Source organism: Pteronotus mesoamericanus, unplaced genomic scaffold (genome assembly GCF_021234165.1).
Source record: "Pteronotus mesoamericanus isolate MK-2021 breed Mesoamerican mustached bat unplaced genomic scaffold, CSHL_Meso_final contig_20, whole genome shotgun sequence".
NCBI lineage: Eukaryota > Metazoa > Chordata > Mammalia > Chiroptera > Mormoopidae > Pteronotus > Pteronotus mesoamericanus.
This window is the reverse complement of record NW_026555085.1, coordinates 99,608,561-99,626,495: the sequence shown is the minus strand read 5'-3', so window position 1 is coordinate 99,626,495 and position 17,935 is coordinate 99,608,561.

The window sequence follows — 17,935 nt, the reverse complement described above, 5'->3', positions numbered from 1 at the left end:
GTCTCTCTTCCTCCAGCAGACGGGCTGGGCCTGGCTTATACAGTGGCCTCAGAGTTCCAAGGCAGCATAAAGTCAAGCCGCAGTTGGAAAGTGCTTTTCAAGTCTTTGCCTGCTTCCTGTTGCCATCACCCTATGGGCCAAAGCAAGGTCCCTGTCCGAGCCCAGAGTCGGGGTGGCAGAGCACTGCCAAAGGCAGTAGATGCAGCGAGAAGACTTTATGCCCATTTTTGCAACCTGCCACAGCTAAATCCTATGCTTATCCTCACTTTACAGATAAGGAAGCTGTGACAAGTAGGTTCAATAACTTGCCTTCAGTAAGTGAAGGAAAGGAGTTACCCCGGGCCATCCCGCTCCGGGGTCCCTGCTTCCGATGGTCATGCTGAACAAGTGGCGGGCGTGTGTGAAACCCAGGGAGGGTCGCCCTAGGCCCTTGGAAGGGGGATGTGGGACGGCCTGGCACTCCGAATACTTGGAAGTGTACCGAAGAGGCTTGCCGCTTCCTGAGTCAGCGCGCGGGCACTTGGGTCCGTGACTGTGCAGTCAGCCTCCGGGAATCTGTCAACCTCAGGGAATCTGTCAACAGTGGGACCGTGTATAAATATAGAAAAGGGGGGAAAGACATGAACCAACAACTTGGTGTTACTATGGGAAAGCAATACAAATCATAGTAATCTGTGAGAACTGATGACCATTTCTGTTGATTACCAGGATCAGCTTTTTAGCAAACACATACGGACATGTAGTCTTTGCAAGGTGTCATGCATGGTGCTGTGAATGATAAAAAGATGCATCTTGTCTTCATGAAGCTTACAGTTCAGTAGGACAGAAATTTAATAATGATTGACACCACAGTGCCGCGTGCCTTGTTGGATTACAACAAGCTCTGACTGAACGCGTCCCTCCTTCTTTGGCCCCTGTGGCTTCACATAAAAAACCCGAGGTCATGCTGTTGAGACCCGATGGGATGTAGTGAGTGTGGCATCTCCCACCAGCAGGTGATTCCGGTCTCACCTGCTGGGCTGTGCTCAGCTAACACAGGAACTGACCCTGTCCCAAGGGAGGACATTGAACTGGACACTTGTCCCTGACATGGTATGAAGCTTCACAAGGCTACAGGTGTCCTTGCTATTAGGTTGTATCAAGAGCTAACTCTCCTTGGTCCCTTGATTTTGAGCCCTGGGACTCAGTTCTTGGAGGGTGTGCAGAGGGTTCCTATAAAATACCATTCGAGCCCAGACGGAAGACGCCTGGCAGGCTCGGGGCAGCCCCTGGGAGGCTGGTGTCCGGGCGCGGGGGGTGGGCCGCCCAGGGCCAAGCCCGGACGACGGACCCAGCTGGGGAGGGGCAAATACCGAGTCCGAGGAAATGAAATGACAGAAAACAGGCCTGGCTGCCCGACAGGCCTGAAGTTAATAGTTCACAGTGACAATTCGGCTCCCACAGGGGTTTTTACAAAAATGTGATTCTACTCTTTTAAGAGAATGTGGTTTCATAAGATTAAAGAACCTTTTAATATTAGGGAAAAAGAACTTTTATCACTTATGCCCTGTCTACTTAAAAAAGGGTTTTAGGTGGCTTCAAATATGAAAGCAGGTATAAAGTAGGGCAGTGAGAACAGAGATAAGAGGGAGCTGAGAAGCCGGGGGCTAAGGGCGAGGTGGCTAAATTTGGTGCTCACCCCAGAAGCCTCTAATTCAGGACAGGAAGGGGCTGTGACCGACTGCACAGTCCATGTTGCCAGGTTAGAGAAAACCTTCTAGACAGAACATGTTCCAGGTACTGAATTTTATGAGGGATTTAAAAAAATGAATCCTCATCCCAGGGGCCTTGGGTAGCACCTTCCATCAGGTCTTTGCGATGATTTTAGAGAAGACAAACAACCTAAAACAACAACAAAGAAACTGAGGGAGCACCGCAGCCCACCTGCGGGGTGACCCGAGTCCTGCGCCGTCCCTGAGCTCCTGCTCCTTCAGCCCCTGCAACCCCACGACGTAACTCCAGGCGGAAGGAACCCCTCTGCCGACCTGGCTGCAGGTGGAGCGCACGTGGCCGCAGGAGGGGCTGGCAGGCATCCGTGGCGTTGAGAGCACAGGGGGAGAAAAGTGAGGATGCAGCACAGCAATTACAGAGGGCGCGAAGCCCTGTAACTCCCAGAATGCAGAGGTAAGATCGGTGTGACCGCAGATCACGCCAGATTCACAACGATTTTCCTTACGTCTCTTGTCTAGAGCATGTACAGTGACATCACCAAAGGACACGGTGAGGGAGCTCGTTTCCAGAATGAGATAAGGGGAGAGGTGATTTCCACCTTCACTGTGCCAGCCAAAAAGAGAAGGTAATTATTGGAGAAATAGCTTTGGCCTTTGGGTAAGCGAAAGTATAAGAAAGTACCGCCCCTTTGCAGTTTAGGGGTTAGGAAGAAAACATCACACCATTTTACCTTGTGCACCTTGAGCACCTGCATCAGATCTGGCGCTTTTAAAGCACCCGCCAGCACCCCATCCCCTCCCCCGCCCCTTGCAGGAGAGCCTTTGAAACTGTGCTCAGACACTGGCCACATGGGAGGGGCTGCAAACCTCAGTGCCCAGAGTCAAAGGCATGAGGGAGAGCTGCTCTGTCCTTGGGGCAGGCGCCGCTTTGAACCCTGAAGACGCCTCCATTGGGACTTTGGCCTCGTCTTAGTTTTTGCATTCACTCCCAGGCCTAGCTCATTCAATGGACACACGTGTTTTGAGTGTCTCTGTGTGGCCAGGCATTGTGCAAGGGGCTCATACCACAAAGAACGAGAACAGACACACCCCGCTCACTTGGAACCACACTGAACAGCCAAGAGAAAGACCAGAAGGGGCAACAACAGGCCTGCCAGGTTCTGCAACGAAGGAGCCCGCCAACGTGGCCCCAGCCGGGGCGGAGGCCGGACGAGCTGCCAGCTGATTTCCCTGGGGGTGAGGCCTGGAACAGGGAGTCAGAGGGGCTCCCTGATTCCCTGCAAAGGCTGGAGAGGCTCGAGGCCCCACAAACAAATGCCTGTAGGCTTTATCCCAAGAGAACCAACCGGGACACTTCCAGCGTTGTAAGCAGGGGAGAGTGTGATCAAACCTGGGTTTTGAAAAGATCCCGTTGCTGTAGTTTGGAGAGGGAATTCGAGAAGGCCCGAATCAGGTTAGTACTTTACCTCATTGAGTAACTCTGACTTTACATTTTCTTCAGGCTTAAGGTGGTGAATCAGGATGCTGCTTCGGTTTGCAGCAGGTAAGACTAGCGTGACCCAGCATTCTTGCTGGCCTGCAACAGTCCCCATTGCTCTCTGTGGTCCTTGTATGATTCGATTACTAACAGTGCCCTTTGCACTCTCAAAATTGGCTTCAGTTTGGACAGTGAATTATACAACCACTCTCACTAGGAGGTCATTAGTCACTGTTCCAGAACACCAAACGGACCACTGGCTGGCCCGTGAGGGCAGCTGCTGGCTCTCCTTTCCTAGAGGGGCCAGAGCGAGGGCCGCCTCAGGGATGGCTGGTTACCTGGCTCCTTGGTGTCCTCGCGAGCCCGGGCTCCCCTTATTTTCCCCTCTGCCTCCCGGAGGGTCAGCGCCACCTTAGGCCTGGCTCCTCTCCTGCTGACAGCGTTGCCTCAGCAGCCTCAGGGCTGCAGACAGAGACTGGGTCCAGGCCCTTGGTGGTCACAAACGAAGAACTGGGCTGATCACCCCCATAGTGTAAAGCGAGTGGGAAATTTATTACAGAAAGTACACTTCCCAAGACAGGGGAACGGGCCGTGTCTGGCCAGGGAATGGGCTCTCTTCTATTGAACGGCTACAGGCTTTATAGGGTTTTCACTTAAGCTTCTACAGATGCAGTTTCCCACAATCCTCCTTGATTCCCCACTTGGAGAGGAAACCCCAATGCTAATTATTACCAGGTGTCACAAGGCTGACTGATGACAGCTGCGTGTCTCAGGATTTCCTATTCCATCTCTGGCCTCAACAGGACTCAATAAGTGGGAGAGACAGTCTCTTCCAGCCAACCTCTGCTGTGTCCCATCAGCCCAGACTGGGTCGCAGGCCACCGCTGAGCTGATGCTGTATTGTCTGAAAGCTATTTTCTGTGCTTGAACCTACGCTGTACGGTCTGAGATAGAATCACCCCGATTTGGGGTCCACCCCCCCAAAATCCATGGGCTGTGTGAGGTGGAGGAGGCTGCTTGAATGAAAATTTGAGTTCCCTCAGGAAAGCAAAGAGCAGGAGGGATCCCAGAAACAACGGACAGACATATACATACGACACAGGGCATTGGGGCACTAGGATTCTCTCGAAGGCGAGGAGTTTGGGGAGCTTGTTTGGACAGAATAACGGCCCTCTTTGGGGGAAGGTTGTGCTCTCTGAGTGTACAGCTTCCAGAGCGATGCGTGCGGAGTGGCGAGGGAGAGTGGGGAGGCCTGCCTCCCCAGCCGGACCAGCGAACAGACCCTGGTGATCAATGGGACGATAGATGTCGCAGGCAGATCGCCCTCATGTCTCTTGCAGCGTTTTAGAAGGGGGACGCTCTTTATCTTTGAAGGTGAACAAAATTCCTCATGACTCATATCTATCTCATTAGCAAATCTTGGTGATATGACCAGACATACTCAAGAATATTCAAAAATATCTCCAGACCCAGAGAGTTAAGTGTTGACTTTCAGCTTCCTGTTGGAAGCTGAAGTTTACCTCTAGTTTTTCCTCCTGTTGTTTTGGCATCACTTAGCTCCTGACATGATATATGTAATTTTTCCTAATAGTGACTTTGTCTTTCAAACATGATCTTCAATGAGTTGTCTTCACTCAGTCCCAGGAGAGACTGAGTCCAACTCAGGAAAAGATAAACTTGAGCCATTTGTCTCTCAGCATCTAAATGCGTTTGCTTTTGTGTTCAAGTCCTTGGCTTAATTCCAAAATAAAGTGTAAGTGCTTTAGGATTGACCATTATTTTGTGTTTTCTGACTGTTGGCTCTCTACCACGAACGTAACAACAACCCTCACACTTTTTATGAAAGAATCAGACAATTTCCCCTCGATCTTCGAAGAGGGTGGAGGCCCCGGTTCTTCCTAGATTCTGGAGTCAGGAAAACCTTATTTTATTATCATTCCGGCTGTGCCCACCCGAAATGAGTGGCGGGAGGAACGGTCATCGGTTAGGTCACTGCTCTCTCGCCAAGAGGTGAGCGTTTCGACAGGTCAGGAGACACCAGGGAGGCAGCCGCACTTGAGCCCCTTTGCCGTGGCCCCAGAAGCAGGACGCCGTGGCTGTGCCCTGGGGGCAGGGCCTGGGGCGGGGTCCGAGCGGGCAGAGCCAGAGGGGCTGTGGGCCAGGGCCCCTGGCCGGGCCTCCCAGAGGAAGTGCCTGCTCCCGCCGGGCACCGGCAGCTGGGGGAGGGCAGGGCGGTGCTGCCAAGTGAAGATGGGACCTCCTCTGCCTCCTTCTCCTCTTTACACGCGTTGGAAGGAGAAAGGACCATGGGGAGAAGGAGGTGAGAGAGCCACACTGCGCCTCCGCCACGCCGCATCTCTGAAGCGAGGGCTTTGTCCCTGCTGGCAGGGGGTGTGGGCAAGAAACGGAAGTGGGTTGGCATGACTGAACAGAGCTGTTCTTTTCCAAATAACCCTGTGTCATCAAAGAAATATGGAATCCAAATAGCATCACTAAAGAACTGTTAATGAGTAAGAAAGATAAAGCAATGCCTCATCTGTTTAGCACTGAAGACCAAGTTAAGCTTGTTCAATAAAGCAGTTAGCGACATATGTCTAGGATGAATGATGGCAAACCGATCTAGTTTTCCTTTTTTAAGTTCAGGACTTCTAAACTAATAGAGGTAGATTTCTTTATGATAGCAGAATCTTCTGTATCTTTCATGCTGTGCTGTCTTTTCAGAATATATAGGGAAATATGGAATAGGATTTGAGTTCAAAGAAGCTGGTGACAAGTCTCTATAGCAACAGCATACGGCTCCATCCTAACGCAGGCCTGCTCAGCCTCTGTTAGTTGTATGGGACCTACTGTGTGCAAGGCATGTCTTAGGGGCTGGAGAAGTATTACAGACCTGTCGTGCGTGGATACACCCTGTCTAGGGAGTGCCCGGCGGTTACTAGCACAAAATGCTGCAAGGAGGAGACTGCCCGGAGAACTAGTAGGGAGGTGGGGGAGGTGTGGAGGGAGGGAGAGAGAAGCGCGTTCCTGCCTCCCCAGGCTGGGTGTTGCGGGGGAGAGAAGAGCGGAATGTGCACGCAGATGGGACTGAGGAAGGCCTGCCAGGCAGAGCACAAGCCACTTTCAATGACAAACGAGCAGGGGTGACAAAGATGAACTCTAGCTAACCTTGGCTTCATCCCAGCAGCCCTCCTCTTGTTCACTATAGAACGTGTGCGATGGTGGCGGAGTCACTGGCGAGCGCCCTGGGGCCGACAGCGTGGCCGACGCCACGGCTACCGCTGCTCAGTAAACAAAATGCAGCCCGGCCAGCGCAGCGTCTGCGGAGATGGACCACGGGAGTGCCCAGCGGGGTTTGCAGTTATTGCATGTTGACTTTGCTTTGTGTTGGTATTTTTTCCCTCCTTCCAAAAAGGGGCCATAATGGAAGGAAGCATGGCATAAATCACTTCCTGGCAAACTGAGACCAATTTCTAAAATGGGCTGCAGCGTACAACCAATTTCCCATTAAAAGCTGCTCCTTCTAAATGCTGAAAAGCTATAAATCAACCAGCCGAATGGATTTTGTCCTGTCTATTCAGTGTATTCTAGGGCATGGAATTTAGAATGTAATGCATTAGTGGGGGGTGGGGGGGGGATGGAACCCTCCGGCAAAGCACACAGGCTTGAAGATCTTTGAAACGAAATCCTCCAGCAGAAAACTTTCCGCTATCACAGGCCAACCACCTGCCTGCCTCGCACACTCACCTCTTGGTGCAGCGGGAGCCACGCGGCTGCCTTGCAGCTAGGGGACCGTGGGCCGCAGATTTCTCACCTAGCCAGTGGACCTTTAGGGGCTACTATGATGCTAAAGGAAAAAGGTTACAAATGGCTCAAGGTAGCTCTTGCCTTATCGTAAGTGCCTGAAACATGGCCGCGTTCATGGCGGTGATTTTTACTTTGCAGTCCCCTGTTCCTTTGCCCGCTGCTTCCTCACGCCTGGCTGAGAGGACAGCCAGCCATCACTGCCTTACTCTTAGCTTGCCTCCGTCCTTTCTCCCTTTGAGCAGGATAAAAACGGGGAAGGGAGATCTCTGCTCCATTACACAGCAAAGCCCGCAGTGACCTTCTGTCATTTGAGGAGACGGTCCTGTGTGGGGCTCTGGTTTCAGTTCAGCTGGGGATGGGGAGGGTTCCCAGCACCACGGTCCTTTTCCGGGAACGCCTGGCTGGTCCCCCGGCTACGCGGGGCTGCTGTCCAGGCTGGGATGACAGCGGCCCACCCTTGCTGCTCACAGCACTGCGGGGCCTGGGACAGGCAGCCAGGACGTGGGGCCTGCCAGCTTGGTCACGAGGGCTATTCTAACTTGCTGTTTGGGACACCCAGCCCTGGGAAACATAGCTGTGTTGCAAGATTTCTTCATCCCTTGGTTGCGTACCATCAAATTACTCATAAATGTAATGTAATTTGAGGTTTTCCTCACAAATGAGTCACATGGCAAGAACACAAAAGAGTTGGCCAAACCCAGCTAGGACTCTATTTTTCAGACTTTATCTTGATTTTGTCTTTCTGTTTATAGGTCATTTATCATACCATCTTTACAGAAGAGAATAACAAGAACCGATATAGACAGGGTTGGCTTCCTTATGCCTGTAATACCCAAGGGCTTAAAAAGAAGCTTAATTCAGAAAAGCTTTCTTGACTCAGACAATGAGCATGAAAAAAGAACAACGGGGAGAGGGCGTTATTCATCGCCACAGTTTCTTTAGTCTGGGCAAAGTTTTGTTTCTATAGGAACCTTTGTCCAGCTGGTATATGAGCACCTGTTACCTTTGCCTTGGAATACAGGGGTGGTCAAAAGTAGGTTTACAGGGACTCAAATAAATGGTGCAATAATTAATAAATAATAATACAAGAATATACTCTGTTTTGCAGACTCACAACTGTAAACCTCCTTTTGCCCACGCCTGTGTATAATAGAGGCCCACTGAAGAGGGGCTGGGTGGACTAGGCTTGTCAAGCTCATGGCATATGCATCATCCCAGGCGTTGCTCATGGCAGGCAATGCAAATGGCACAGGGTACTCTTTCTGGTGCAGCCTCAGAATCCTTCTCAGCCCAAAACTCTTGATAGTTAGCAACCACCCATCAGCATAGACGTGAGAGGGAAATTTTCGTCACCATCCTGAAGTCAGGCTATCATGTGAGCCTGGGTTTATGAGATATCAGGTATGTTGGGGTAGAGAAGGCCTCTTCTCTCCTAAAATGTAAACCATCAGCTCTTCTCACAAAGGGGTTGACCTAGAAAACTGATTTAGAGAAAGCAGTTGATGGAATTATTTTCTGCATTCATACATTCCCAATTAGTAAGGACACTGTCGTTCCAAAGATAACTCAGATCAATGAGGTGCTGCATTTCTGAGCAAAGCAAAGCTCGTTCAGGCAGGATGCAGACCTCTGTTGTCATTTGGGATGATGGGGGTTTAGGGTCTCCTTGGAGGGACACCTCTGTCCTCTGGTGCCTGTTACAGATTGAGGATCATCTGATGAAACCCCTGGTTAGGCAGAACTCCTCCAGGGCTGAGCTTTCATAAGCAACCAGATGTGAAGGGAAGGGTGAAAGCGGGTCTAGGCAATGGGAGGAGGGAAAGGCAGGCAGGGCTCGGGCAGGCCTGTTCCCTGCCCTCCTGGTGGAGCAGGATCCTGCGCAGCACAGCAGCTGTGGGTGCCGATAATGGGCTGAGTTCCGAGGGCCTGTCAGACACCCCCCAACCCTGACATTTCATTCTCCTTTGGGTGCAAATAACCAGGCCTGAGGGCACTTCTCCTAGGTACTGCCTCCCCCTTGTTCTGGCCACCACAAACTGCTGCTCAGCAGAGGTGACTCCCGCCAGCTTTAAGGCAACTTCCATGATTGGGTGGTGGACGCTGAAAATCGCCTGTCCAACAGCCACGCTCCCTTCCTCCTTGCTAATGGAATCCAGTCCCAGAGGAGGATTCTAATAAGCCTTACCCAATCATGGTAACCGCGTGCCGTTTGACAGTGATTGGCTCACCAATCCAGGCTAAGCCAATCAGAGTGCATTGTCTAGTTAGATGCTCTAATGACAGAATGTTTGAGGTGAGTATTGTTGTGCAAGGTTTCTCCACAACGTCTCGTACTTGCTTTGTGTTTCTTGCTCCTTCCATCCGTGAGCAAGAAATGGCCACCAGGCAAGTTGTCTCTGGTTGCCAAGGTGTGGTGGCCTCCACCATAGCTGATAACCTCGTCTCAAGGTCTCAGGGCTACCTTTAATACCTTTTAAATCTGAAAGAGTCCCATAGCAGACTGTGTAAGAGAGACACCCTTTTCTACCTCCCTGCCTTGCTCTCTGGGGGAAGAAAGCAGTTGGTGCTGGAAAGTCCCATCCTACCCATCCTACCGAGGGAAGCTAAGTCACTGCCAAGGGGAAAGCCCCATCCAGCCAACATGCCATGTGTTCTGTGTCTGCGACGGGGAAGCTTGGGAAGGCGATCCTTTGTGGGAGAGGACCCCGTCTTCCTGTGCTAGGAGAGGTCAGCTCAGAGAAGCCACGGTCCTGGGGACGCTCAGCCCTGGCCCGCCTCTCCAGCCTGACGTCCCAGAGCCTCTCCAGGGACTGGGCATTAGTTTTCTTCATGTCAGGCAGCCCACCTCCCTAACAGCAAGTCACGATGCAGAGATAGTGACAACTACTGCTTACTAAGGGTTACTGTGTTAGCCACGTGCTCTGCTTGGACCGTCTCTGTTATTAGGCGCTATCGCAGAGGATGTGGCATGGTGCTCAGGCAGGAAACCACGGAGGCCTGTGGACACTAAGGAGCTCACCCAGGCGTCCTTGGTAAGAAGCGGAGCTTGGAGTCCATCAGAGGCTGGCGGGTCCATGAGCTGCATGCACCCCATCCCTAGGCAGCACCGCACCCACCATGGCAGTGTCCCGCTGTGCCGGGGTCCCCCCTGGCCTGCCAGCCCACTCCAGCCCCTGCTGTCACGAGGGGGCTGACGTGGGAGGCGAGAAGGCAGAGAAGCTGCGCTTTGCGGGGCAACCAGCTCCGCAGCCGGGTCTCAGACCCAGGGGGTGGAGGACCGTGTCTTAAACCACACCCATCCCCCCTACCCCGTGGGAACCAAGGGTGTCAGTGCCATTTTACAGCTGACACAGCTGGCAAAAGCCTGGAGACAGAGTGACCCATTTCAAGCCACTCAAGGCAGTGACAGGACCAGTCGCTTAGCTCTGACCTTCTGCTTCTGCTGCCCTGGTGACAGCGCTGTCTCTCAGGCTAGGCTGGCCAGGACACGGCCACAGCTTAGACCAGCTCCCAGGGGATGCTGCCTCTGCCGGAAACCTGAAGGTCCTGGGGTACAAACGTGGCTCTAGTTTAATCGAATGCTGGCGACCCAAGGCCTCCCACACGGGCAGGTGTTGCCTTGATAGTGATGCCTCGGTGACTCAGAGGAGACGGGGTGGGACTTACTGAAGCGCACGGCCAAGTGGAAGAAGGTTTCCTTTCAGGCCTTCGAATCAGGGGCCGGTGGTGCAACAGTCAGTCTCCATATGACTAATGTTTTCTGAGTGCTTATTATGGGTCCAGCACCCGATACAAGCCATCCTATATACATGCCTCTGTCACAACAGCCCTGAGGTAGATGATAGCAGCGTCCTTTGAAAATGGAAAAAGTGACTCTCTGAAAGATCGAGTGACTTACTTGAGGTCACGAAATTTACAGGCAACTGAATCCGCCCTTGAATTCAGAGCTGGCTGACTCTAACACCCACGGTCTTTATGTTGGTCCAGGCTCCTCAGTGCACGGGACTTTTCTGCTTGTGAACTCATGTTTTTCTGGAAACCGAAAGAACACAGAAGGCTACCCCAGCAAGGTCTGAATGACGATTTAAAAAGCCAGCTTGTTTCTTATTGATAAGCCGGAGCACCTGGTGCTGCCTGAACCTGTCAGGTGAGTCTGACTCCACCCGGAAGGAGACACACAGACTCGCATACTCCACCTGCCCCCACGTGGTGGCTCTCAAGTGGCTTCACAAACAGAGCAGGGAGTTTTGCTATGGCCTGACTGTGTTCCGCAAATTCCTGTGTTAAACCCTTAACCCCAATATGGCTGTACGTGTGGAGACTGGGCCTCTAAGGAGGTAAAATGAGGCCACCACAGCGGAGCCCTAGTCCTGTAGGACCGGCGTCCTTAGGAGAGGAAGATGTACCACAAAGTTCTCCTGCCCCCCACTGCCACCCGCACACAGAAGAGCCCGTGTGGGGACACAGTAAGAAGGTGGTCGTCTACAAGCCAGGACAAGAGGCCTCACCAGAAAGCAACCCCAGAGGCACTAGATCTCAGATGTGCAGCCTCCAGGACTGTGAGACAATAAGTATCTGTGCAGGCCACCCGGCCTGGGGCATCTTGTCGCGGCAGTCCGAGCAGACTGACCAGTTCTCTTTAGGGAACCCCAAACCCCACCTTCCGACGCAGGGGCTAGGGCACAGGCTCTGGGGTTGGGGGAGCTCAGGTTCATCTTGGCTTTCCATTTAGCAGGGACCTTGGGTTTCCCTGTCCTTCCATGAGCCCGTGACATAAAAATTGAGGTGATGACTCGCTGCAAAGATGCATAGCAAGTGCTTATCGTGATGGGTGCAACATTTAATGCTGTTGAGATTGTCCTTGCAAAGCTATCCTTACTCTGCGGAGCCTGGGGTGGGGAGGGTTCACCCAGAGGAATTGGCGGGAATCACGGTTCACCTTCCGAAGGCCTCATTTCTCCATCACACATTTTCTGATGCTCTACGCAATCATTTTATCCTCTTTTTAAAACTTTTAAAATTATTTTTGTCTTTGATTTGAGAGAGAGAGGAAGGGAAAAGAAAGAGAAGGGGAGAAACATCGATGTGGGAGAGAAACATCAATCAAGGGCCTTCCAGGGACCAAACCCGCCACTCAGGCCTGTGCCCTGCCCTGACAGGAACGCAAACCCGCCAACTTTCGGTTTCTGGGACGACGCCCATCCAACTGAGCCACACCAGCCGGGGCTCATTCTATCCCCTTCTAAAGTCATAGACACAGACCTGGGAGCTGAGGCACACAGCCGGCTGCAGGGTGGGACCCGCGCTGTCTGCGCCCCCTGGGAGTGGCGGTCTTTTCTCTCTGTAGTGGCCCCTGGGCGGCGGGGATTTGACAGGGCACCACAGGGGAGGCACAGCACCTCCCCGCCGTCCACAGTGAGTCTTGCTCTCGCGAGGGGTTTAGGAAGGCCGCCATTTGTAGATGAGAGTGTATTGGGGTAACTACGAAGGTTCTCGAAAAGCTGTTCTAAGGAGGCGCACATTGCGAAGGGGCAGGAAGGCCCATTTCCTGCAGTCTTGGGGACAGTCGCACACAAAGGACACAAAGCCTCGAGCTGAGTTACTTCTTCCTCCTGCAGCAGTAAAATTGGTCCTGTTCCAAACGCGTTTCCTCTTAAGATCCCCTGAAGTCCGTCTATGTCCGGCAGTTGGATGTGTGCAAGTGAAATGGGGCTTTTGCTCTGCAAAGGAAACTAAGCCGCGGATCGTGAGCCTAAGGTAGCCCCGCCCGGGAAATCCTGAGCCGGTTTTCCCAGCTCCTCGGAGGCAGGCACGGATGGACTTCGACGTCACACCGTCACACCCTGTCTTCAGGCAGGAAATGGGCACTAGTCGTGGGCACCAGCGCCTGGGAAAGAGAGCCGGCTGGGGCCGCCCTGGGCTGGAATCAGGACAGAGGCCACCTGACGCGACATCTGTGCCTCCGATGGATTTTCAGGGGAGAGACATTTGGGAAATGTCTTCCTCTGGCCTCACGATTCATTCCACTCTGTATATAGTTTGCTTTTGATCATATCATCTTCTTGAACATGTGGCCAGTGCTTTTAATTTTTTTAAATTAATAGACTTTATTTTGGGGGGCAGTTTTTGGTGTCTAGCACAACTGAGCAGAAAGTATAAAGGGCTCCCGTGTGCCCCTGTGCCCCCGCCGCACAGCCTCCCCCACCATCACTACCTCCCACCAGGGCGGTACATTTGTACGACGGCTAAACCTACAGTGACGTCATCACCCGAAGCCCATAGTTTACGTTAGGGTTCACTCTCAGTGCTGCACATTCTGTGGGTTTGGACAAATGTACGATGACATGTCCCCACCATTACAGTGTCGTATGGAGGCGTTTCACTGCCCTCAGCATCTGCTGTGCCCTGCCTGTTCGCCCCCCGCCCAAGCCTCTGGAAATCACCGATCCTCTCACTGTCTCTGTAGTTTTGCCTTTTTGGATTGGCTTCTTTTACTTAATAATACACCCTTAAGTTTCCTGCATGTCTTCACATGGCTTCTCAGCTCGTTCCTCGTCAGTGCTAAATGACATTCCACTGTCTCGATGCACTGCAGTTACTTATCCATTCGGCTACCGAAGGACACCTTGGTTGCTTCCAAGTTTGGACAGTTACGAATAAGGCTGCTATAGATAACCATGTGCAGGATTTTGTGTGGCGACATTGTTGGTTTTTTAGGGTAAATTCCGAAGAGCCTGATTGCTGGATCCTACGGTAACAGCACGTTCAGTTTTGTCAGAAATCACCAGACTGTCTCCCAAAGTGGCCGGGCTGTTCTGCATGCCCACCAGTGGCGGGTCCCTTTGCTCCACATCCTCACCGGCCTTTGGTGGTGTCGGTGTCTGGGATCCTGGCCCTTCTCACAGGTGTTCAGTGGCCAGTGCTTCTTCACAGTCACATGTTGGACAATCAAGTACTGACATCAGAGGCTGCAGCTCAGTCATCTTAAATGAAAGAAAAGTGTAAGGGAACCAGCTTGTACATTCATCCCCAATTTACTAGTCAAAGCCTTTTTGAAGGACATTCTGTGTCAGGGTCTGGGGTCCTCTGGTGACAGACGCTCTCCCCAGCCTCAAAGGCTCACAGCCCGGGGGTGCGGGGGCAGAGGGTGACCGGAGGGAGGACTTTTAGCACCAGGAAAGCACTGTGCATAGGGGGCACCCTCAAAAGGAAACTCTAAGCCAGAGAGAAGGGATGGGACAGGGCAGGTCTGGTGAGGAGGTGGCCCAGGAACCTTGGGCAGGAGGTTAGAGGTTACTGTTTCAGGGCCTGAAGCAGGGATTCAAACAGGGGAAGGATGTGATGGCCTGTTCTTCCGGAGGACCTGGCCCCGTGGCCAAGGGGGGGCGGGCAGGAGTGCACGACAGGGGCGCGGGAGAGGCCGGCGCAGAGGGAGGGGGTCCCAAGACCCCAGACTGGCCTGGTCCTTACCAGTTCTGCAAATGTTAGGAGGCAGAGTCCCTGCCCTCAAGGGCCTCTGGTCTAGTGGAGCAGCGGATTGTCCAAAATCTTGCCTTAGGGACCATTCTGACCTATTTTATTTATTCCCCAGCGCTGGACCAGAGCCACTGACAAACTAGTTCTAAAAGGCGGGCGTCAGGTTACCAGTCCTGCTTTCCTTTGCTGACACTCAAGTGGAAGGTCAGAAAGGCAGGAGATGGTTATAAACAGGCCGCAGAGGTGGGGGGTGGGGTGAGGCCAGGACTGCATGGCTGGGCTGTCACCGCCCTTGAGTCTCCACGACAGGTGGCTGTGGAGGTAACTGTGAGTCCGCTCTGCATCCTTGGGAGCGTCTGTGCGAAGCACACTTACCGGGAGGTGGTGGTGATGCAGGAGCTTCATCCTGCCTGAGGAGAGGCGGTGGCCATGTCTCTCTATGCCTGCGCTGGCTTCCCATGCGCAGGTGCGTGCGTGCGTGCGGAACCAGTAGCATTGACACACCATTAGGCCCCAGCAATTATGACAACAGTGCTGAAAACCATAAAGAAGAAAACTGTAAGGTCTTTCCCACCTACACAGGATGTGGGCGTTTCTCGGACTCCCCCGCAGCTGGTAGGGAAATGCCGCATTGGCAGGCTTCGACCTGGAGCCCGGGACGGCAGGGCAAACGCAGCCCACGCAGCCTCCGCGGACCGGACCCCGTGCACCCAGGCACCCAGGCCGCTGGGCACCCGGGCTGCGCCCTGCCGCTGCAAAAGGTCTGAATCAAGGTCTGCCCCGGCCAGTGTGGCTCAGTGGGTGGGGCGTTGTCCTGTCGTTGAAAGGCTGTGGGTTCGATTGCCAGTCAGGGCACGTGCCAGCCCTGGCACAGAGTCCTGGTCTGGGTGGATATGAAGGCGACCAGTCAATGCTTCTCTCGCACCGATGTTTCTCTTTTTCTCTCTGTCTCTCTCTCAAAAGATAAAAATGTCCTTGTGAGGATAAAAAACGGGGTCTTCCATCCATTCAAAAACATGAGCACCTAGTGGGTGGCAGGCGTGGCTCTGGGCACTGGGAATACAGTAGGAACCACAGAGTCCCTGCTTTTCAGGGGATTTATGCGTCACTGGGGGAAACAGGAAAAAATAACTCCCATGTGGCATACACGTATACCACGATGTTAGGAAGCAAACAGTGCTCCGGAAATTAGAGCAGCAAAGTAAGGGACAGGAGACGGGTGGAGGGGCTGGGCGTGTCGAAGGGGCCTGAGCGAGGAAGTGGGCCGCGGTGCCTGGAGAGTGCGCGCCCCAGGCCACGGCCAAGGGGCCGCGCGTCAGGGGACAGGACGCGGAAGGGGCGGACAGGGAGCCGATTCCATCTGGGTGGCCCCCCAGGCGGCCGAGGTAGAAACTGCGCACGGCCAGCGACCCAGCCCTCTTTGTACTGGGTACAAACTTCATTGTCACAAACTAGGGTGTAAAACAGAGAATTTTTGAGAACTACTTAATTACCAGTTCTGAGCTGCCACCGCTAAGAAGTTAGTCGGGCTGCTGCCAGGTCAGCTGAGTCTGTCAGGGATTTCCTCGGTCACCTTAGCGCCCCCTCGTCCCCTCGCACTGGAGGCTCCCCTCGAATCCGTGTGGTGTTTGTCACCTCAGGGGACAGGCCTCTGGTCCTTGATCACTGTTTCTGCGCGGTGGCCTCTGTGGGGATGACACCTCTCACGGTGTCCTCAGCACGGCGTTGGCTCACAGCATCCAGTTGCCTCTGCCCGTGGCAACCCCGGCGGACCCCGGAGCCCCGCTGCCCCCGCCCTAGGGTGCGGCTCACACGGTCAGCATCACGGATTTGCGTGTTCCCTCAGGCAGTGTCGTGGCAGTAAGTCACCATCTTCTTATGAACACTAGCGCCACGGGAGTTTCCCCAGCTGACAGAGGCGAGGGGTCATCAGGCCCTTCTCCCACTTGGCGCACAGGCCCTCCACCGGCCCGGCCCCAGGCCGCTGCCAGCGGCTCCCCTCTGCTGCGCTGGGGCCTCGGGCGAAGCGTGGGGTCCCCCTATCCCTCTGCTGTCCCCCAGCCCGCTGTGATTCCTGCCGGCTGCAAACCACAGCAGAGCCGAGTCTGTAGGCAAATCATTTCTGATGTCTTCTTTTGGATTATCTTTGCACTCATTGGCTTTTTAATAAAATACAGAGAATTGAATGTAGCTCAGTTGGTTACCATAGGTTACAAAAATGGAAGTAGATTCTGTTTAAAAAAAAAAAGGAAAAGGAAAAGCTCCACTCCCCTCTGAGACAGCGCCCGCCCTCCTACGCAGCCCGGAGGGCCCCCTCCCGCGGCGAAGGGTGCCCAGGAAGGCGCCAAGGGCTCCTTGCTTCGCCGGTGATGAGCTGGTACGAGGGGTTTGCGGAAACAGATGCCAGTCCTTCCTGTGGATAATACGGATTTTAAAAATAGGTTAGCTGCAGCAACAGGAAGCTCACACATGAATGAATTTCTGAAAATACATAGAAGCCCCTTGGTTCCAAGGAAGTGCCACATCACAGAGAAGCTGACAGCCCCGCGGGTGGCCCGCTTCCTTTCAGAGGTCCCTGGTTTGCCTCCTGTACGGGACAGAAGCAGGGGGTCGTCCTCGTGGAGCGGAGGCACTGGGACCTCCACATCAGGGACGGCCGGGTTTGAGGTGGTCACGAGCTTCCTGGAAGGGCCCGTCACAGCCGCATTTCAGTCACCTGCCGATGTGTTCTTGGATCAGGCTTCATGGCAGAATGTTAATTTTCATTTAGATCTGGGGGGACAGCTTCATAAGGCGCCCCCAGGAAAGGGAGAGCAGGGCGCTGGGTGACGGGGCCCTGCTCTGGCCTTAGCAGAGCCGATCCGCGGCCACTGCGCAGGGACAGCGAGAGCCCTAGGCGGCATTTCCCCGAGAACAGTGGGTCCAGGACAATCCTTGGGGGCCTCTAAAGCCATCTGTGCTCGTTGTCCCCAGAAACTGTGTTTTCTAGTGCAGCTTCCAGACTGACCTAACAGCCTAATTAAGTTTCAACCCTCAGAGCAGATGTCAGTAAAACAATACAGATGCTGCCAACAGTTAGGTCGGCTGGCCAGCTTTCTCAGAAAGGGACATTAGGAAGAACCCCTGTGTGTCGTCATCACCTTGGAATCTTTCCAGAATGTTGATGGGGTCAAGGAAACCTTTTTAAAAGGCTTTATAAAATAATCAATATTTTTCCACCATGCTTTTCGATGCCAGCCAGGCAGACCTGCCTCAAAACCCGTTGTATGTTTTGATTCAGGAGAGCAACGGTAACGTAAATTCTTGATCTCAAATGAGTCAAATTGAATTTAGCTGTGGAGTCATCTAGACTTTCTGCCAGAAAAATCATCCCAGCTGAAATTCCTGAAGGCCCTAAAGAATAAAGGAAAGCTTGTTTTCAAGAGATACCTTAGAAGAGAACTTAATAATTTTAAATCTCTGCAAGTAG